Consider the following 23,892-nt stretch of genomic DNA (forward strand, 5'->3'; position numbering starts at 1 on the left):
TGCTGGGGACCCCCAAACTAAGACTAAAAGACTTCTCTTAAGCATGGTTAAATAGAGGAAAATAAGCAATGCCATCTTTCAGCTATTCTAAAAATTTGATATGTTGGAATAAAGATTTTCAAAGAATCAGATAAATGAATGCCTTTTTATGATATCACAAGATTGACTTCTTTTCCTCCTTCCTACTGAAACTCATTCCTAAAGCTAGGGAGCATTGTTATCATAAGCACTTTGGGGGTATGCCTGTGCAATTCTCAACAACCTCTTAAGTGCCTCCTTCACCCACAAAACAAGGGGTGCTGGGAACCATGTTTATAGTCTCTAACCCTGGTCATACATGACTAGACAAGCGTGGCCCTTTGATCCAAGCTGAACCAATAAAACCCACCTGCTCAAGAATATGAAGTTAGGACTTAGACTTTCTGGTTCAGTCTGAGCTGAGAAAAATACACCATAGGAACAGTGGGACAGCCATTTTCCACTCCGTATTTTCTACCATGTAGGCTAAGCAGCAGAAGAAGCTCATCCGCAGAGAGAGGAAAATAAAGTGGGCAGAGATGAGAGAAAGACAGAAAGAAAGACAAATTTGATATATTTGGAACATTGGTTTTCAAAGAATCAAAATCAGTTGATTTCTCCCACCTTTCCCCTGCTTAAGTGATAGCATGAGGTGTTCAATCCAGAGAGCACATGCCTGTAAGGAGCTGGTATTTGAGTGGCCAGAGGGGTGGACCAGCTGCACTGACCCCAATTCATGGTCTCTCTGGATTTATTCCTTTCGCCCAGAAACTTTATAGCTCCATTTCAGTATGATTCTGGGCCAACTTTGTGACTTGATTTAGACAAAAGAATACAGTGGAAATGATGCTGCAACAATTTGGAACCTAGGTCTCAAGAGGACTTACATATTTGACTTATTCTCTTGCTTCCACCTGGACTCCAGCCATGCCATGAGAACCAGCCCTGGCTAGTGTTCTGTAGAACGAAGGCCCCATGGAGGAGAACCAAGTCCTCCTACTCAAGACCAAGCAAAACCAACCAGCCCCAGCCAACACAGCAGCTGAATGCAAATACATATGCAAGTCCAGCAAGATCAGCAAACTAGGTCCAGATTAGCAGAGCCATCCGGGGGATCACTAGATGTTGGAGAAATGATAGATGGGTATTGTTTTAAGTTACTGATTTTTTGGATGATTTGTTTTATAGCCTCCTGGTAATAATGGATACATATAGCTGATATGCTACCAAAACTTTCTTCCATTGGAATTGCAAATGCTTCAGTCTCTCTCATGAAACTTGAAAGAAAAAGATATAATTCTGTTTACATGTGTTATTATAGCTTTTCAACAGATCGGGAGGCTATATTCTAAATGATTGTCTTAATATGGGCTCTATTGTATACATCAGAGTCACTCTACTGATGACTCAGATGTCATCTGAAAGAGATTAATCCTACAGAGCAGAGCTGGACAAATGGCAGCCCATGGACCAAATCCCACCCGTGGCCAGTGTCGGTCAAGTTTTATTGGGATACAGTCATACTCACTTGTTTACATGTTATCTATGTTTGCTTTGGGGCCACAGTGATAGAGCTGTATGATTTTGAAAGACACTATACGGCCTGCAAAGTCTAAAATATATATTTTCTTGCTTTTATAGGAAAAATTTGCCGATCCTTCAGAGAATCTAAAACTGAGGTTCCATGTCCCAATAATTGGAAGAGATGTGCCATATGGGTTAAGACTACAAGGGCAGAGAAACGACAATGACAAATAAGAAGCGAAAACCTGACGTCGCAGAGTTTGGTGCTCCAAATGGCAACCACCCACGGGTGTTTTTCCCAGGAAAACATGCATGCAGCATGCTCCACGGAGAGAAACAGCAGGGGTTTGTTTAATTAATGACCAGTAGCAGTTTCTCTCCTCAACGACAGAAAGCCCAGCTTGTTCTAAATATAAAAGTCACCCTTAAACTCCTTGAAAATCACTTTTCTCAGTAGTCAACATCTGAGTCTATAATCCTTCTCTCTGGAGTGCGGCTTTTTTTTTTTTTTTAATGTAAGAAACCATAGAGAAAAATATTGTAAAGAGATTGGTTCCAAAGAACTCTGCCACTGATTGACTGTCTAATAAATAAATGGAGGGAGAATCGTGAAGATTAAGCCAGCTTCTCATGGATGATGGATCCTAGATAACTCCAATAATTCCTCCTACCAACTATCCTATTTCAGCAAGAAAATATTGCGAGTGAGCGATATGGGTAAGTGACATGGATAAAATTTTCTTCCCAAATTCGTCTTAACTGAAATGTCTGAGGGAAACGCATAATTTAGATAGTAGTTCTTAAACCTTCTTAAAGTAAAGAACCCTATGCTACGATTATTCACCCTCGTCTGCCTGCCCCCTCTTTTTCTTGTCACATTAATTGAACTCCTGCTACGTTCAGGTGCCCCCTGCCATGCTGGAGAAGCATGTCAGAGGCGGCACATCCAAGCTGGCACTGTTGGTTCCTCCACCCAAACTTGTTCCTGCCCGGTCTTGCCCGGCTCAGTGTAATGGCAGCAGTCCCACCCAGGTGTTCATACCCCAAACTACGCACTTCTTTGGCTTCTGCTGCCTTCATTTCTCCCATCCAGTACATCACCCGATTCTGGCAGTTCTTCCACCGAAATATCATCTTCTTCTGACAACTCGTCCATATACCCATCGCCATCATCACAGCCTCTGCACCAGCATCTCTCCTTAGATGCTGGCACGAGCGTCCATACGTGGTCCCGTGGCTTCTGTTCTACCCTCGAGCGTCAGTTCTCCCCACAGCAGCCAGTGAGGTGAAAATGAAGTCAGAGCCTTTCCGTGTCCAAACCTGCCAGTCGTTTCTCTTGCCCCTCACATTCCAAACTTCTTACCACCGTCTCCAATGCCCCGTGTGATGTCACCCCTCACTGCGGCTCCGATTTCACCGTCAACCTGTCTCTTCTTCCCTGACATCAGCATCTCACCATCTAGACTCCTTCCTGTTCTTCCAAGGAAGAGCCTGCTGATTCCCACCCTGTCGGTGCCTTTGCACTTGCCCTTCCTTCTGCCTGCAATGCTCTGCCCTTGAACAGCCACAGCACTCTCTCCCTTACTCTTCACCGGCGGTTCTCGACTGGGGCAGTTTTGCCCCACAGAGGACATCTGGCAGCTGTCTGGAGACATATTTGATTGTCACACTCCGGAGGGTGTTCCTGGCATCTGCTGGGTAGGAGCCAGGGGAGCTGCTAAGCTTCCTACATACACAGGTCGGTGCCCGTGGCCAGCAGTTCCCTGGCCCCAAATGTCGGTAGTGCCGCGAGGGATGTGGAACGCTGCCCTGCTCGGTTCTCTGCCCAGGTGTTCTCTCCTCAGAAAAAGAACTTCTTTGATGCCTTCTTGCCAAAACAGTTTTCCCCTTTTCTGACGCCACTCACTTCTTATTCTCTTATTCAGTTTAACACCACCTGGAATCAGAGTACCCATTTGGGTTTTGGGTCCCTCATCCCTTAAATGTCAGCTCCCTGAGGGCAGGATTTTTGGGTGCTTTACCACTGGTTCTTCAGCGTCTGGGGCAATGCCTGGCACACAGTAAGCCTTCAGTACATGTTGATAGACATCTGAGGTTTGGAGAGGTTCGTCACTTTCCTCAGAGCACGCATGGCTAGTAAGAAACAAAGCCACCCATGTGTCTATCAGCCCCTTTAAGGCCCTGCACAGACATATACAATCCAAGGAATAGCTTTATGCTGGTTAATGCAAATGCAGCTTCGAGACAGTTTTCGCAACTTTCCCCTTCCAGTTTTCCACACTCTCTCCATCGCCCTATCGCAAACCCCTCCTATGTAGAAATTCTTGATCCATTAAAACTCGGATCCGCTGACCCCTTGGCAAATGGTTACTTCTCGTACCTTCTCTTCCTAATCCAAAAATGGCTAACGCAAGTGAGGTGGCAATGCCGGGCTGCCGGGAGCCAGATCAGTCCATCAGCAAACCCCACTGTCAATGTTGCTTTCATTGCTTGCTGAACCTTGAGTTCTCTGTAGCTTTTTCACTCCCAGACAAAAATGACCAGTCTCCTTCAGCACCAGCTTGGCACTAACAGAGGAAGATTTGAAATGATGATCCTCCTTTAAAGACAGCAGGAATTCCTGGATCCTTTTTTTATGAACATAAAACAGTGAGTGTCCTTTGTTTTTGCAAAAGTGAGGAGCTTAAAAAAAGTCATTTATTGCCCCTTCTTGACTTTTCTGTATCTTAAAATGGCTTCACATTTTATTTCTCAAAGAGTTGGCATTTCTGTATTTTAACATTGGACATTTTCACTTTGGGCTTTTGGCCCATTTTTCTAGATTTTCTTCAGTCCCACTTCTGCTCCCCCAGCCTCCCCTACCCCGCAACGCGTCATTTCTAATGATGAATAAATAGCCGTTGTAACCACGGAAATAATCTTGACCGAGAGAGCCAGTTGTCAAAGGGAGCCCCCAACTGGACGCCACCAGGGCTGCAAAATGGAAGAAGCCGCTTCCTCCTTGCAAGGATGTTCCCAGACGTTTGGCTGTGGGCTTGCCTTTCTGCCTTATCAAAAGCTGTGCGCTTTTCATGGCACTGGAGCCTGCTCTTTAATGAATTAATTTCTTGGCAACCCTCCTGATACACAGCTGAGCGCTTCATTTTCTCATTTGGGATTTCTTGTCGACCTGGACCTCCCCTGGCTCTGGCTGGGAAAGTAGCCTGCAGACTAGCCTGATTCCAGCCTCACTTAGTCTGAATTACCTCTTTTTTAGGAGACAAGCTGTATTTGTTTCCCCCTCCATAATCCCTCTGAGGTCTTCAACTTGAGAGGGGCCCTGAAGCTCTTTGAATCACATTCGAGCAGCTGTTGTGTTGGCTGCAAAATTTAAATTAGCCAAGCTCAGGTGAAAGTGACTAAGGCAATTCGTGTTTCAAGGAGGTAGTATATCTTAAACATGAGGCCGATGTCACAGGGTGGAAAGAACTCAAGCTTTGGGGGAAAGCACTGGTTCACGTTTTATTCCATTGTGTACGAGCTGTGTGACCCTGGCTCCATCACCAAACCTCTCTGGGCTTTAAGTGCCCCACAGAATGGGATTTCCTATACCTACCATTTTACAGTTTGGGGCAAGAATACGAATAGATTATGTATAGTGCCTAATAAAGTGACTGCAGATTTGTTTTCTGTGAAATGCCCAGTATATTTGTTTCCATCTAGAGACCATCTGAATGATGACCCTCACCACTGATGTGTTGGGGAAGGCAAATGAAGGACTGAGGTTTCTGAGGCTGGGATTTACATTTGAAGAACATGTAGAGAGAGGGAGCTTTTTAGGGGAGAAAGAAAACAGGATATTTTATGTGTTGGCAGAGTTATGGGTATGAGATGCTGTGTTGCGCTGTGGGACCGTCCATAGAAGGAGTCCGGTGACTTTACCATTGGCTGATGGTCTGACCCAGAGGCATGCCAGGGCCCTTGAGGTTCTCTAGCCTGCGTGACTCCCAATTACCAGTTTGTACTTTCCGATTCAGCTCTTTGTGATGCCCAGATTGTGTCTGTGCACTCGGCAAGCAATGTGTTTTGTTTTGTACTGATTTTTTCCTGTTGTGTTATTCCTCTTTTTTTCCCTCTTCAAACAATTATCCGGTATGTGTCTTAGGTTGCAGTCCTCAGAAGCTGGCCACAAGGTAAACCACCGAATGCAAATAGTTGATTTGGAAGGTGATCCTGGGAAGCGCTGGGAAGGTGATGGGGAAGTGAGACGTGGAAAAGAAAGAAGCCCACACAAGGTGGGTTAGTGAACAGGCCGCCTCTGGGGGCAGCTGGGGCTTAGTCCCAGGGGCGAATCCCTGGGAGACAGTGTGTAGCATCCTCAGAGATGTTCCTCCAAAAGCCAGGGCATAAACTGAGCAACAGATGCTGAGAGATGATGGCTAGGGCATTAATAGCATCTGAGACAGTGGGATAAGGTGAAGAAAGCAGCATCTGAGAATCACAAGGGCTGTGCTCCCAGAGGGATCAATTCACTTTTTGCTAAAAGAGCCCCAGAACAGGAAATAAGGAGAACCAGTTTCGAATCCTCTGCCTCTACGCAGATGGGTAAGCTTGGGCAAGTGACTTCCCCTCTCTGAGCCTCAGAATTTCTCATCTGCGAGGAAAGGAGCATGGGGTAAATGATCCTGGAGGCCCCTTGCAACTTGGAGAGTCGATGGTTCATTGGATCAAAGTCCCATGATGGACTCAAAGGAACAGGTCAATGTGCCCCACCAGCACCTTAACCAGGTGTAAATCATGAGAGCTACTTTCTATTGAACACTTCCTCTGCAGAGATGGACTAGAAAGTTTACATGCAATATTTTATTTCATCTTTGTGGCAGTACAAGGAAACAGGTACTGCTTTTATCTCTATTTTGTAGAAGAGGAAACAGAGTAAAATTGTCTAATTTGTCCATGCTGCATAGATAAAAAGTGATAGAGCTGACGTTTGAGCTTGTGCCAGTCTGACTAACAAATGCTGTATTCTGCTACCGTCCACTTTTGTGGTGATGGCCCAGAACATCTGTGCTATAGAATCCTCTCACATTTGGGTGTATATGTGGAAATATGGTGGAACCACTTCCTCTGTAGTATCATAGGACCTATGGATTATGGATGCAACCTAGATCTGTCCATAATACAAGCTGTGTCCGAGGATGGGAATGTCTAACTAAAATACAATTTTCCCGACATCATAATCATTGTCATTGTCATCATAGGATCAGTCATTTTTTGATGAGTGACTACTTTTCTGGTACTCTCTGTGCTTTGCATATGTCAACTTGCTAACTCTGTGCAACAACCCTATGAAGTAGGTACCATTATTATTCCTATTTTAGATATAGGAAAACTGAAGCCCAGAGATGTTGAGTAACCTGGCTGGGTCTCACAGCCACATACAACTGAGTAACGGGCAGAGCAAGGAGTTTGACTGAGAGCCCATACGCATTCCTTTACCACCAGTTTGCCTTTCCAGTCTCTGGTACTTACTGCTTTGGCATTTGCATCTTCACGGTGTCCTGCTAAGTTAGAGCTCAGTCTGCATTTCCCTGTGCCACCTAGAAACCAACAGAGGAGTGACTGAGAGCCATTTCAGCCAAGATGATCCAGGTGCCAGTATGTGGCTGGAAAGCGAACACTTCTGTGTTATCTTTGTTCCCTGGTACATTCTACTTACTGCAAATGCTTTTTGCCTAAAAGAAATGGGTAAAGTCCAAAGAGGCTTTTTAATTTTTTTTTATTTTCATTTTTAAAAAATATTTTTATTTTTTTGTTACGCGGGCCTCTCACTGTTGTGGCCTCTCTCGTTGCAGAGCACAGGCTCTGGACGCGCAGGCTCAGTGGCCATGGCTCACGGGCCCAGCCGCTCCACAGCATGTGGGATCTTCCTGGACCGGGACATGAACCCACATCCCCTGCATCAGCAGGCGGACTCTCAACCACTGCGCCACCAGGGAAGCCCCAGAGAGTTTTTTAAAAATGAATTTGTTTATTTTATTTTTGGCTGCATTGGGTCTTCATTGCTGCGTGCAAGCTTTCTCTAGTTGCTGGTAGCGGGGGCGACTTTTCGTTGCCGTGCGTGGGCTTCTTATTGCGGTGGCTTCTCTTGTTGCAGAGCACGGGCTCTAGGAACGCGGGCTTCAGTAGTTGTGGCATATGGGCTCAGTAGTTGTGGCTCATGGGCTCTAGAGTGCAGGCTCAGTAGTTGTGGCACACGGGCTTTGTTGCTCTGCAGCATGTGGGATCTTCCCGGACCAGGGCTGGAACCCGTGTCCCCTGCATTGGCAGGCGGATTCTTAACCACTGTGCCACCAAGGAAGTCCCGAGACTTTTTCTTTTTAAACCCATTCAGGTACGTGGCATCTGTCTGGCTCCTTGTTATTGTTTGAAAGTTGTGTTGTATCCCAATGTTCTCACAGTGTCTCTCCTTCACCCGGTTACTCTTGAGCTGGGGTAAGCAGGATTATTCTGCACAACCAAGTCCCACTGGTAAAAGTGCTTCTGGAGATCTGAGATCATTCTCTAAGTAAAGAGACACAGGCCAAGACTGGCCATGCAGTGTTGCATGGCTTCTTCTTTTTTTTTTTTTTTGAATGAAAGATTCTTTAAATCTAAACATGATTTCATATAATCCCATAATAACCTTTCCCTTCCCAAGTGCTGTATTTCCCCTCCCTCCTTCCCTCTCACTAACTGGTTCTCTGTACCTGTGAGTCGGCTTCATTTTTGTTTTATTCACTAGTTTGTTGTATATTTTAGATTCCAAATATAAGTTATATCATACAGTATTTGTCTTTGTCTGACTTATTTCACGTAGCATAATGCTCTCCAAGTCCATCCATGTTGCTGCAAATTTCATTCTTTTTTATGACTGAGTAGTATTCTAGTGTGTGTGTGTGTGTGTGTGTGTGTGTGTGTGTGTGTGTGTGTGTGTGTGTGTGTGTGTATCTATACCACATCTTCTTTATCCATTCATCTGTTGATGGACACTTAGGTTGCTTCCATATCTTGGCAATTGTAAATAATGCTGTTATGAACATCGGGGTGCATGTATCTTTTTGAATTAGTGTTTTTGCTTTTGGGGGATATATACCCAGGAGTGGAATTGCTGGGTGATATGGTCATTTTATTTTTAGTTTTTAGTTTTTCCACACTATTTTCCACAATGGCCGCACCAGTTTACATTCCCACCAACAGTGTATGAGCGTTCCCTTTTCTCTGCATCCTCACCAGTGTTTGATGATAGCCATTCTGACAGGTGTGAGGTGATATCTCACTGTGGTTTTGTTTTATATTTCCCTAATGTTAGCAATGTTGAGCATGTGATGACTTCTTTGCCTAGTGACTCTGTATCCGCTCGTTCATTCCTTCATTCATTTGTACATTCATTCAAGAATTCCACACCAACTCATGGTCAGATTCTCTTTGAGGCACGATGGGGAACACAGCAGATGAACAAGACATTCAGAATCCCCAAAGATCCACTGGCCAGCTTTCTAAAATGTGGAATTGAGGCATAGATAAGGGAAGAACCAATTAATCGTGGAATGAAATTAGGATACTATCATGAAACAAACATTAAATAGTGAAAAGTAAACCACATTAAATATTTGGCCTTCAGAAAATGAAAGGAACATTTTGGCTGTGAAAGAACAGAAGCATTCCTCAGACTAGAAAAAAAGAAGGGGATAAAACATGGCCTGTTTTCAAAATAAATTAATTTTAATTGCAAATTAAAAGATGGAGAGGATTTTTTTTTAGAAACTTGCTTAATTTTTTTTTTCTTTTAATTATTTAGCAGGGTTAAAATTAGGTCAGATTGTGCTGGTATCTCATTTGAACTTAACCTCTGAACTTAGCCTGGAGGGCTCTCAAGGCTTGTTGTCTACTAGGGATAGGTACATTTCCTTAGATGGATGTGAAAGCAGTTTGTAATTAAGCAGGAAGAGGGAGAGAGACCGCGGTTGTTCCTGAAGGTGACAGTTAAAAGTGCTGAAGTGTGGACTTCCCTTAGCCGTGATAGATCTGTTTTTCCTCCGGAGAGGAGAGAACTGAAAGCAGGCAGGGGAAAATCCTTCATTCGGAAGGATGTTTGCCCATCCCAACCTCTGCAGATGGTTTTGCTGGATTATTTAAAAGAGCATTGGGGGTAATGCCTATGGGAGGTATCGGTGATGAAGCAGTATGTGGGTCCTGTGACCTGCTGAAACAAAAACTGGTGATGGGCACTTCTGCCTGGGTTACCAGAATCCCCAGGCTGTAAATAACAATGTAAACCATGCTTCTCTGCTGAAAACACATAGTGTGTGTTTATCTCAGACTATGAATGTCAACTGCTGTTGACCTTATAATGTTCTGTCCACTTATCTTCATAATTGGTCCACTTCCTGTTTTGTTACCCACTTACTCCTATTCTGATCCCAAGCCACAAAGAGAATCTTATCCCATTCCTATCTTTATTTCTGACAATTGCCATGTGTCCTTTATCTTCGAAGATTGGCAACATACAATCTGGATTAAGGAGGCAATTTTCATGCGGTAGAGGTGCTACTGTATCAACTCACCTATCTATAAGCCCTCTACCCAGAAAACTCATCCCTTTGGAACAGCAGAGAAAAGCCAAGATGAAGGAAGAAGAGACCCTGTGGGATGAAGTCAGAAAGCCCAGGCACACAGTTCCGTCGGAGGATTCTTCAGGCCTGGATCAATATTCAGTTTGTTCTTATTGGATATAATTTTAACAAGTTGATTTAGCTGGTCTCTCAAATCAGAAGAGTAATTATAGTAATTACTCTGGGGTAGTCAGAGTGGATATTCCAGAGCAGTGCTGGCCAACAGAACTTTCTGCACTGATGGCAATGTTTTGTACCTGTGCTGTCCAGTATGGTAGCTGCCAGCCCTATGTGGCGGTTGAGTACTTGAAATATGGCTAATGTGACTGAGCAGCTGAGGTTTCCATTTTCCTTAATTTTCATTAGTGTAAATTTAAATCTGAAAAGCCACCTGTGCCTGGTAGCTACTATATTAGACAGTGCAGCTCTAAACAGACTCATTGGCTATAGTGAAGTAACCGGAGCGTTACAGGATAAGGCCATTTAGCGTAGAGACAAACAGACTCCTAAAATACCAACAACCGCTGAACCTCATTGAATGATAGCCCTGGTCATCCATTTGTTTATGTCCTCTTCCCTTGATAAATATTTATTAAGCAGCTACCGTGCTTGCACTGTTCTAGGTGCTGGGGATAAAACAGTGAACAGACAGGAGAGAAATCTTTGTCCTCATGCAGCATATATTTTAGTGGAGGGGTGTGTCCACTAAATAAATAAGTAAGAAAAATATATAGGATGTAAATTGATGATGAGGGTTATGTACAAGTGAGGGAAGAGTGTTGGAGGAGGGGATGTGCGAGCTGCAACTGTAAATAGGAAGGTGGAGAAGGTCTCACTGAGAAGGTGAAGGAGGAGGGTCAAGCTGTGGTTACCTGGTGACAGAGCCCGCCAGCTAGAGAGAACTAGAAACTCAAAAGTCCTGAGTTGGGAGGGTTTCTGGTAGGTTCAAGGAACAATAGTGGGGTGGGTATAGTGCATAGGAGAGTAGTAGGAGATGGAACCAGGATGGAAGCAGTGGAGGTGATATACCTTGCTGGTAGAGCCATTAGCATTTACTGACAGTTGGGATGTGGTCTATAAGAGTGAAAGGGGAGTCCAGGATGATTCCAAGGATGTTGGCCCAAGCAAACCAAATGCTGGAGTTGCCATTTACTGACATGGTGGACCATATTTACAATGTAATCCTGATGAGATGGTCAGCCACCACTTCTTCGTGCTGGATCCATGGTAGACATTGAACATGGGCTTGAATGTGGCCTCAGAATCATTCTTAACATAGTTTTCCTGGAAGCCAATATGTGTCAAAGTTGGCAGTCAAGATGAAACCATCAATGGATTCATTTCTGTCTATGACTCAGGTAGAAAGGTGGGAAAATATGTGACCCACTTCATGAGGAGTTCTAGCCAAGAAATGACCTAATTTCTATAAAATATAGTTCATTAATATGCTTCAGTTCTCTGCAATTCCTTACCCTGGGAATCCATGCAAGGAAAAGTTCGGCCAAAGTATGCAGAATTATCCTTGGAATCCTCTGCCATCCTGACGGCAACGTCTTTCATTGTAGAGTGGACACTACAGGATGATTCTTTGAAGGGCAGGAGCCATGTTCCATTCATTTCCATCTGTCTAGAACTTGGATCATTACAAATGATTAATAAAGTTGGTTACCTTGAACATTTTTGAATTAGCACAGGGTCTGATTTTAAAGTGACCTCACCACATTATGTAACACTATTAAGCATTTATTAAGTACCAACCTTGTGCTGGGTACTAAACTGTCCTTTAAAACAGGTGAGGACTTCCCTGGTGGCACAGTGGTTAAGAATCTGCTTGCCAATGCAAGAGATGCCAGTTTGAGCCCTGGTCCAGGAAGATCCCACATGCCGTGGAGCAACTAAGCCCGTGCGCCACAACTCCTGAGCCCACGTGTGCCACAACTACTGAAGCCCACGTGCCTAGAGCCTGTGCTCTGCAACAAGAGAAACCACCACAATGAGAAGGCTGCGCACCGCAATGAAGAGTAGCCTGCACTTGCTGCAACTAGAGAAAGCCTGCGTGCAGCAACGAAGACCCAATGCAGCCAAAAAATAAAAAAATAAAAAATCCCATAAAACAGGTGAAAGAAAAACTGTCAAAGTCAGGACAATGGTAAGGGTCAGAAAGTGGCCCCCAAAATACTTTGTTCTCTTACTCCATGACCTGGTCTTGAAAGGAAAATTTTAACCCTCCACTGGCTTCCTGACACCTTTCAAGTAAAGCTCCAAAGTTTTTACCATGGTCTGCAAGGCCTTGCCAACCTCTCTGACCTTCTCTCTTTCTTGTTGACTTCTCTGGTACGTCTCTGGCTTCCTGTCTATGCCTTAAGTACACCAGGCATGGTCCTACCTCAGGGCCTTTGCATTTGCCGTTCCCTTTACTTGGAACTCTTCCCCTGCACCTCCCCGACTTCCTTCACGTCTCTACCCAGAGTGGCTGTCTTCGACCTTTACCTCCCTTGACATCTCTTTTTATTATCTTACCTTGTTTATCGTCTATGTAATTTTTAAAAATCGAAGTATTTACAATGTCGTGTTCGTTCCAGGTATACAACAAAGTGATTCAGTTACACACACACACACACACACACACACACACACACACACACAAACACAGGTTATTACAAAATACTGAGTGGAGTTCCCTGTGCTGTACAGAAGTTTCTTGTTGTTTACCTATTTTATATAGAGTGGTGTGTGTCTGTTAATCCCAAATGCTTAATTTCTCCCTCCCTCCCTTTCCCCTTTGGTAACCATAAGTTTGTTTTCCATGTCTGTGGGTCTATTTCTGTTTTGTAAATAATTTCATTTTTTTTTTAGAGTCCACATATAAGCAATATCATATGATATTTGTCTTTCTCAGTCTGGCTTACTTCACTTAGTATGATAATCTTTAGGTCTATCTGTGTTGCCACAAATGGCATTATTTCACTATTTTTTATGGCTGAATAATATTCCATTGTATAGATGTACCACACCTTCTTTATCCATTCATCTGTTGATGGGCATTTAGGTTGTTTACATGTCTTGGCTATTGTAAATAGTGCTGCTATAAACATTGGGGTGCATGTATCTCTTTGCATTAGAGTTTTGTCTGGGTATATGACCAGGAGAGGGATTGCTGGATCATATGGTAACTCTATTTTTAGTTTTTTAAGGAACCTTGATACTGTTCTCCATAGTGGCTGCACCAGTTTACATTCTCACCAACAGTGGTGGAGGGTTCTTTTTTCTCTTCTCCTGCATTCATCATCCAATACAGTGTATCATCTGGTCTACTTTTTCAGTTTGTTTGTTTGTTCCCTGCCATCCCTCAGCACCCAGGACAGTGCCTGGCATGTCATAGGTGTCCAATACATATTTGTTAAAAGGATGCATATGGCAAGATAAAGAACACTAGCCATGAACACAGAGAAAAGATGCCGTATCAGTATGGAGCTACTGAAAGTGTCCTGCACATCTGTGTTCTGCCCCTCGGCCACTGTGTAACTCTTTGTATAGGTAGTTTCCAAAGTGGCTCATGTGAGATCCCTGTCCCCTGGTGTTCATCCCTTTGTGTAATCAGTCCCCTCTCCTTGAGTGAGGCTGGGCTATAGTGACCCACATTAACAAATCAAATATGGCAAAAGTGATGAGATAGCATTCTGAGATTAGGTTTTAAAAGACTGTGGCTTCTGTCTTGCTTGCACGTCCTTTCTCCGACTCCTCTTGCTTTCTCTCCCAATGAAGCAAGCTGCCATGCTGTGAGCTGCCCGATATAGAAGCCCATATGGCAAGGAGAGAAGCACAACTGCCAGCCAACAGTCAGGGAACAACTGAGGCCCTCAGTCCAACAGCCCACAAGGAACCTAGTCCTGCCAACAACCATGAGTGGCTTGGAAGCAGACCCTTCCCCAGTCAAGCTTTGAGATAAGACTGCTGCCCCAGCAACCCCTTATTAGAGCCTGTGAGCGCGTGTGGGCCAGAGGTTCATTAGTAACCAGACTTATGACCCATAGAAACCATGAAAGATATATATTATTGTTTTAAGTTGCTAACCTTTGAGATAGTTTGTTATGCAGCAATAGATAACTAATACATTTTTAATGAATTCTTTTTAACATTAATTAATTAATTTATGTATTTATTTTTGGCTGCATTGGGTCTTCATTGCTGTGCACGGGCTTTCTCTAGTTGCGGCGAGCGGGGGCTACTCTTCGTTGCGGTGCGCGGGCTTCTCATTGCGGTGGCTTCTCTTATTGTGGAGCACGGGCTCTAGGCGTGCAGACTTCAGTGGTTGTGGCTCATGGGCTCTAGAGCGCAAGCTCAGTAGTTGTGGCACACGGGCTTAGTTGCTCTGCGGCATGTGGCATCTTCCTGGACCAGGGCTCGAACCCATGTCCCCTGCATTGGCAGGCAGATTCCTAACCACTGCACCACCAGGGAAGTCCCTGAATGAGTTCTTCATCAGTGTTTTCCTTCCCTTTAAAATGTGGGTTGTAAATGACCCCTTTGCATAGGGTTGCTGTGAGGATTAAATGAGAAAACATTGAGTAAAAAACGATCCTTCCTATCAAGGAGAGTACAGTCTGGTGGGAGGTTTTATGTCAGCTCTGGGGCATGAGTATAGAGATGAGATGGGAAAAACATTCCCAGAACAGGAAAGGGCATGAACAGAGGCGTGGTAACTTGACAGCCCGTGACACAGCATGTAGTCTGCAGCACAGGAGTTTGTGGAAGCAGGAGCAGGAGGTGAGGCTGGAACCAGGCCAAGGCCAAACTCTTGAGAGGACTTGTCTGTCCTGAGAAGGGGCCTGGGAGAGTGTCCTGTGGGCAATGGGTGGAGTGAAGTAATCTGAGCTCTGGAATATGTTGGAAGGGGCTGTGGCGTTATAAGATTTTAAGTTCTTGCTAACAGGACCTATTCTTAACTTGTTTTTATTTTTCTAATGTATGAGTAATATGTGTATTCTCATTGTAAACAGTTTGTTAATACAAAGTAAAAACCACCCTTTTCATTTTTTACCCCCATTTTCCCCTCCCCAAGGGCATCATCGTTTTGATTTGCTTTATCACACACAGGGGCACAGCAGTGATGTGCCAGAGCTGGCTTCTAACAACCCTTGTGTTTAGGGACATCACATTAGGAGCTTGAAATTGGGCATGTTGGTGCCATGGAAATTGGCAAAGGCTACAGATCAGAGCTCCCCCTGGTAAAGCTTGTTTACAAGGGCACCACTGGCTGTGTGTATCTATTAAGACCCTTTTCCACTTATTTACATGAACACTTCCTTTCAGGATGATGTTTGGAAACCTGCAGTAAGTGGTTTAGAGCATAAACCCTGGAGTCAGGCAACTTGAGTTCAAATCCTGAGACCATCCTAGGTGACCTAGTCTATTCTGAGTCTAGGCTGGGTGACCTTGGCTGGGCTGTCCAACCTCTCTGAGTCTCAGTTTCCTCCTCTCTAGAATGCAGATAATAAGAGTGCTTATGGGACTTCCCTGGTGGCGCAGTGGTTAAGAATCCGCATGCGCGTGCAGGGGACACGGGTTTGATACCTAGTCTGGGAAGATCCCACATGCCGCGGAGCAACTAAGCTCGTGCGCCACAACTACTGAGCCTGCGCTCTAGAGCCCGTGAGCCACAACTACTGAGCCTGTGTGCCTAGAGCCTGTGCTCCGCAACAAGAGAAGCCACCGCAATGAAGAGTAGCCCCCGCTCTCTGCAACTAGAGAAAGCCTGCGTGCAGCAGCAAAGACCCAACACAGCCAAAAGTAAATAAATAAATAAACTTATTTTTTTTAAAAAATAGTGCTTACCTCGTGGACTTATAGTGAGACTTGAATGTGTGAATATTTACAAAGGGCTTGAAGCAGTGCCTGCCACTCAGTAAGTCATTATAAAATTTAGTTTTCATTTTTAGCACAAATGGGGTCATACCTTAGGTAATGTGGTACAACTTACTTTTTTAAAAACAATGCATCTCGGAGAGCTTAGAGACAGTATTTTCTTTTCTTTTTTTTAATTAAACTTTTTATTTTGAGATAACTGTAGATCACATGAAGAAAAAATACAGAGATCCTGGGTACCCTTTCACAAATGTCGCCCAGTGGTAATATCTCGCAGAACTACAGTAAAATATCACAGCCAAAATGTTGACATTGATACATCAAGATACAGAACATTTCCATCACAAAGACCCCTCTTGTTTCTCCATCTACATCTCTCCTGCCCCACCCCCTCCTTAAACCTGCAACTGCTAATCTCTCCTCTGTTTCTATTATTTTAGGATTTCAGGAATGTTATGTAAATGGCATTTTGTAGAGTGTAACCTTTTGGGTTCTACTCTTTTCACTCAGTATAATTCTCTGGAGGTTTGTTCAGGTTATCACGTGCATTCGCAGTTGCTTTTTCTGCTGAGTCGTGTTCCGTAGTATGGATGTACCACACTTTAATTTTTTTCACCCATTGAAGGTCATCTTGCTCCCTTTTAGTCTTGGGCCATTAGGAAGGTTATAAACATTTGTATACAGGTTGGACTTTGGCTTCTTCAGCTCCAGTTGGGGGATATATAAGGGAAAAAGAAAAGCCAGGGCATTTACCACTGTGTCATTTCTTTGATCTCTGATCCCTAGCTGAATTGCCTTCTTCATTCCTTTCAGAGTTTCCTTATGTTTGTTTTATATATAATGTCCAGGGTTTTTATTTATACTTAGCAGGAAAACTAGGGAAAACTATGTCTATTCCCCTTTCCTGGAAGCAGAAGTCCCAGCATTCTCTTTAACTGGTGAGTATCACCCTATAGTATGAATGCATGGATATATCATAGCGTATGTCATCCATCTTCAACATCTTCCCACATTTTTACTCAAAAAACCATGCTCCATAGAATGGCCCAGTACTCGTCTTTTTGTGCCCCCATGAAGATGCTTTTCTGTGATATTAACCACAGTTGAATTGCTTGATCAAAGGTTATAAACCCTTTTTTTGTTGTTATTATGTAAGTTTCAGGTGTACAGCATTATAATTTACCATGTATAAAAGGGAATAAACTCTTATATTTTGATAACTATTCCAAATTGTTCTGCAAAGAGGGGTCTCCCAGTTTATAGTCCTACACATCCTAATATGCACTGGAGAATATTTTACGGGCATTGAAGCCTAACTCTACACTCACCTGATGTTTAGTAGATGCAGGTGAAGTAAAGTGACCTGTGACCTGTATGTGGGCTCAAACATGGGCTCATCTTTTCCTGAATCTCAGCACTGAGCATTTAAAAAGCTGGCCCGGTGACTGATGAGAGGCTGGTCCCACAGCTCTTTGCTTCAGTGTACAGTGGTGAGGGCCTCCTTGGGTTGATTAGGGAGCTGTGTCCACTGATGGGATGATTCATAGCCAAGCCCTTCTCAAGCTTGTGAAAGAGTTTGATTGGCTGGGGAAATCAGACCGGGCTCAGAGCCAAGAAGAGACCAGGCCATAAGTCTAAAGGTTGGGGTCTCACTAAAGTTCAGGAAGATGCTAAGGTTCGCCTTTGTTGTGCAGAGAGGAAGAGAGTTGAGTGGTAAGAAAAGGAGGAGTGATGGGCCCAGAGAAGCAGGACCACAAAACTTCGAAGATCTTACCAGACAGAAGGAGCAGATTGTGTAGATGTATTTGAAGTCGTGGTGATCTGTGTGGACACAGGTAGAGAAATCCCTGTAAGAAAATAGGCCCAGAGTCACCCTTGGAAAGGGCTGTTGGGAAGAGGCTGAAGATCAAACTGCCAGGGATGCCCTGGGACAAATTATTAGCTTTTACGTGAGAGAAAGATCGGAGAAATTTTGGATCTGATTCTTTTCAAAGGGACAGGATTTCAAAGAAGACAAAGAGCATTCTAGAAAGACAGCACAGTACTTACTGCATTAGTTTTTTCTGCTGGGTAACATACTTTGCAGCTTAAAATAACACATTTATTACCTCACAGTTTCTGTGGGTCAGGCATTTGGGCAAAGCTTGGCTGAGTTCTCTGCACAGAATCTCACGAGGCTGTAATCAAGTTGTTAACGAGGGCTTATTCTATCAGAGGCTCAACTTGGGTAGGCTCCATTTCAAAGTTTCATTAAATTGGTGGCAGAATTGATTTCCTTGACACTGTAGAGTTCAGGTCAGATTGCTTCTTTAAAGTGAGCAATGGAGAGAGAGATTCCGGAATGAATCTGCTAGCAATGAAGAATCTTATATAACATAATTGTGGGGGTACCATGCTGTCCCCTTTGCCGTATTCTGTTGGTTGGAAGCACACACTCAAGGGGATCAGATGATACAAAGAGGTGAACACGCCAGGAACACTGGGAACAATGGTGGGCCCCTTGTAGTCTGTCTGCCACAGTAGCAAAGACGTGGAAGGTTATTAGAATATTGGCGTCAAGAAAGACAGGAAGAGGTAAAATGGCTCTTGATGACTATTGGAGATAAGGATGGATCTGAAGTTTCACATTGCATTTTAAGGAGCCTTGAAGGCCAGTTTGAGAGATTTGCCCTTTTGTCATTGTGGAATTCTTAAAGGACCTTTCCATCCTTGGCCTCATGGTGCTTCCTGAAGCTAGCATCCTTGCTAAACAACCCATTTTTATTTATTTATTTATATTTATTTATTTATTTATTTATTTATTTATTTTTGCGGTACGCGGACCTCTCACTGTTGTGGCCTCTCCCATTGCGGAGCTCCAGATGTGCAGGCTTAGCGGCCATGGCTCACGGGCCCAGCCGTTCCGCAGCATGTGGGATCTTCCAGGACTGGGGCATGAACCCGCGTCCCCTGCATCGGCAGGCGGACTCCCAACCACTGCGCCACCAGGGAAGCCCAACAACCCATTTTTAAATTTCAGTTCTCTGCTTAGATACTAACTTCCCAATCAATCATTTCTTTTTAAAAGTGTTTTAAAAATGAAATGACAATTGCATTTAAAGTGAAGTATCTCCATTGAATTAACCTTGACCATGTTCTGTGGTTTCATTATTTGGGCAGTTGTTGAAGTCAAATGCACAAAGTCATCCTGTATTGAGAAGGAAGACAATAGGTAACCTTTTCAACCTTTTCTGTATCTTGACTCCTCTGTGGAACTAATTGTAGAGAATAGAATGTGCTACTTGCTCAGCGCTTTGTGTCTCTGTCCTCTCCTGTGTCTGTTTAAGGAGCTCTGTTAGAAAAGGAAAGATTCTTTGGAAGTGTTCAGCAAGGTAAAAATTTATGTAGTTGGAGCCCATTTGGACTATGTCATAAATAGTTCTCAAGGATTATAAAAAGGATTGAAAAATACCAGCAGTGCCAAATGAAAAAGTTCCCAGTAGGTGGAATTTATAAACCTCTCAGATAGTGATGTGCACCTGCTTTAATTGTCAGAATGTTTTGTGGACTTCCGTAGGATGGTGGGTGTGTACCTATTAGCTTCTCTGGGTTGATAAGATGTATATTGACCAAAGGTAAAATTTTTATAACGAATTTATAATTTTTTGAAAATGACAACCCCATTGGTGATTAATTGTTTTTTGTCTCTTTGATAAGGACTTTTTTTGTGGAATCTTGTTGAAAGCTATGGACTTTTTTCCTGAAAAATGCTGATAGAAAATGACATACAGCTTCAGAGTATTTACGGACCCCCCTGAAACCACCTATTGTGGACAGCCATGGATTCTACATTAAGAAACTTTGGGACGTCTCTGGCAGTCCAGTGGTTAAGGCTCTGCACTTCCACTGCAGGGTGCATGGGTTTGATACCGGGCCAGGGAACTAAGATCCCACATGCCACATGGTGTGGTGAAAAAAAAAAAAAAAAAAGGAAAACTTGAGTTACGTATATTTGGAAAAAAATATTAAATTAAAATATAAAATACATAACTTATCCTATACCCAATGATAGACATAGTTATGGATTTGAGAATCACTTTAGGGATATTTTGGGCGACTGATCTAAGTGACAAGAAAGAGCCTTCAGTACATGTTTTGGTCTTTGTGTAGATCCTGGATGCAGAGGATAATGAAGACCCTGCCTTGTGTTTATGTCGGAATTTTGTTTTCTAATAATGTGTGCATTTCTCTGCAGGGAAACTTTGTTTTTCATCATGATAGTGTGGGAGACGTGTAATATAGTTTATTGGGGTTAATAGTGAAGATAAAATAATAATGCCATTGGCTGTTTGTGTCTGCATGCACAGTTATGAGAGAGAGATAGACAGAGAAAGAGACAGAGAGAGAAAGAGAAAGGGATGGAAAAAGGCACACACATACAGAGACAGAGAGACATAGAGACAGAGAAACAGAGGAAGACACACAGAGATACAGAGAGAGCCAGAAAGAGAGCGATGAGGGAGAAAGACAGCCAGAGAAAGACAGACAGAGAGAGATACATGTAGAGAGGAACATAAAGAGAGAGATGAACAAGTAGAGAGAGGCAGAGATAGAGAGATCCACATGGAGACAGAAATGGAGTCAGGGAGGGAGGAAGATTTAGAAGTAGAGATAGAGCCAGGGACAGAGTCAGTCCGTCACCTTGCTGTGGAGACCAACAGACAAGCATGACACAGGCACAATGAGAGGCAGAGAATTTCCCAGCCTGTGAACACCCGGGGGTGCTCCTACCTGCTGACCAGCAGTGGGGTAGCAGTGCTGTGCTTTATCACCACGACTGGGCTGTGAAGGGGCTGGCGGATGATTAAACAAAGAGGCCAGGCCCCGCTGGGTGAGTAACTTCCTAGGTATAAATTAGGCAATTGAGGAAGACGTCAATACAGACCTTGTGCTGCCATTTGTTAATCCCTTGTCTGGGACTGTGCTGCTGGGCTGGAAGGAATTGCTGGACACCTCTTAGCCTTCCAGGAGTTTTTGTTGAATTTCTGAAAAAGTTTTGTGGAACTTCTGGGAATGTGTTCATCTCTTCTCTCCATGAATGCGAGGATGAACATCTAAAACAAAACATGCTTTCATCTCTTCCTAGAAATTTGCTAATTTTTTTCTCTGAATACCTGGTCTGTGAATGTTACATAAGGCAAAACAAGTTATTTAAAAAGACATTATACTAGTCTTTCATGGGGCATCAGTCAGGCTCAGCATTAACGTGCAGAGAGAGATGGAAAATTTGGTGGCAACATCTTTTAGTGGGCAGAGAATTACCCACTGGTTCCCCACACAGTAAACAGCTGTAATTCATGCTGTGACTGTTCAGTGCCTTTAATGTCTTGTAACATGAAAGCACTTGAAGTTTAAAATCTTGCTTGGAAAAATGATAGCTCATGTCTTAGTGCATATGTCCCTGATAAACATACGCTTTGAGCAGGTATTCAATCTCTCCTACCTGCTGAGTTGACGAAGACTCTAGAGAATTTACCAGAAAGGCTCCTTTTCATGCGTCGTCATCACATTGCCTTAGGACCTCATTTGTGTCAGGAGAATGACTTATTGTTCAGTCAACCTTGACACGAGCACTTTTCCAACCACCAAAATTAAGCATCAATACTTCTGTCCATCCTGGGACCCACTAACTCGAGAAACTGTGGATGAGAGAATAGAAGTGAAAATCAAAATCATCCTGATGAATTGTAGTCTATAAATAAAGATGGGAATTTAGTGGATACTTATGTTATGAACCATCTTTAAAGGGTGACATTTTACAATAAGTGGCCAAGAAAGTGAGTGATGTGAAAGGAAGACGTTTTGGAACAGCAGCCTTGACTAAAGTAGGTGGGATTCGGAACTGTGTCTGTCTTGATGATATTATTTAACATGTTACATTCAGAACAGTACCTGGCTCTTAGTAGGTGCTCAAATCATACTTTTAATGAATTAAATGAACAAATGAATAAAAGTAGTGTTATGTTAACCAGAAATTTGAATATGTTAAAAGAAGGGCATAGGAAATATTGTTTAGCAATATAGAATTGTTCATTTTAAAGAGAAGATGGAGTGACAGGAATTTCAAAAGACCACTGGTTGATAATGCAAAACAGACATAGCTAATTCTATGACTGGCAAAAGCATTTAAACAATCACTAAATTTGGTTTCTTCCTATACTTTCAGCCCCTATACTCTTTGCTTCAATAAAATAGTTTGCCTTGATGAGAACTGAGTCATTAGGGATGTATCAGGGACCCTGGCTCTTTGGCTGAAAAAAGGTAAGTCTGTGAAATTCACACATACAGGGAGTATGTAAACCCTTTACTTTTCTAGTGAGATTACTAATGTTCAGACAATTGTCATATTGCAGGAGCATCTATTGAAAGTACTTTCCATTTACTCTGTGTTGGACATTGTGTTATATGTTTTATATGCTGTTATTTAAACATCAAAGAATCTGCAATGTTAGATATCATTATCTTTGTTTCCTCATAAGGAGAGTGAGACTCACAGAGGCTCTACAATTTGCCCAAGTTTGCTCAGCTAGATTGGGAATGGAAGTTTACACAGAAACACTTTCATTACATGTCCAATTACTCTTATTTGCAAACATTAACTTCAATGCTAAGCTCTTTTGTCTGTGACATAAATACTTCACTGTCTGAGAATGTCCCCGATTAATTCTTTTATTCTGTGCCATGAGGTCTGTGCCTGTCTCTCAGTGTTAATATTAGATTATTAACTCTTAGAGGACAGAGCTGGCTCCTATCCTAAACCTTTTCACAAAGTACCTGACTTTGTGTCCCCAGAACTGGACACTTAGAGTGCACTCAGTAATTTATCCAACAAGTCAATGAATGAGTGAGCAAGTGTCACATGTAAATTAGGACTTTTCCTTTGGGCTCATGAAACCACTTTTAATGTATAAATAAGTTTGTACTTTACATGCTCATTATACATAAATTCCAAAGTACCAGGGAAAATGATCAAAAAGGATGTTGAATTTCACATCAGGAAAAATACATTCACATTGTAATGCTGATAAGGTACATGCTTCTGTTCTCTCTCGTGGGGCCAGAGGTAGGACCGGCAACTCATGTCTCATTTTCCAGGTTGAGCATTGGCGATTTCAAAGTTCCTTAGGGAGCAATTGTGAAGAACTCCTTGGGGAAGGGGCTAGCATGCTTCCTCTGCCTATTCCCAAGACTTTTACTATAGCTATTCTTTGAGGGCTACTTAACATTTTAAGCCACAATAGCTGATTTTCTTCACTATCCTTAACTCCCTTAATATTTGTGTTCATGTTCTACTACCCTTCCTGTGGAATTTTTTTTGTGTGTGTGTGTGGTACGCAGGCCTCTCACTGTTGTGGCCTCTCCCGTTGTGGAGCACAGGCTCTGAACGCGCAGGCTCAGCGGCCATGGCTCACGGGCTCAGCCGCTCTGCGGCATGTGCGATCTTCCCGGACCGGGGCACGAACCCCTGTCCCCTGCATCGGCAGGCAGATTCTCAACCGCTGCGCCACCAGGGAATCCCCCTGTGGAATTTTTAAATGTCAAATTGTAGGGGGTGGGGATACCTCACAAAATAACTTATTCTTAAATGAAATCTTGGGTTTTCTTTTACAGGTGCCCATGAGGTGGTCCAGACTGGTATATCAGGATTGTATCTGACTGCTTGTGTGATGGTTCAATTTCTGTGTCCACCTGACTGGGTCACAGGTGGATCAGATATTTGGTCAAACATTCTTCTGGGTGTGTCTGTGTGTTTTTAGATGAGATTAATATTTGAATTGGGAGACTGAGAAAAGCATATTGCACTACCTAATGC

The sequence above is a fragment of the Kogia breviceps genome, chromosome 10 (assembly GCF_026419965.1).
Source record: "Kogia breviceps isolate mKogBre1 chromosome 10, mKogBre1 haplotype 1, whole genome shotgun sequence".
Classification (NCBI taxonomy): domain Eukaryota; kingdom Metazoa; phylum Chordata; class Mammalia; order Artiodactyla; family Physeteridae; genus Kogia; species Kogia breviceps.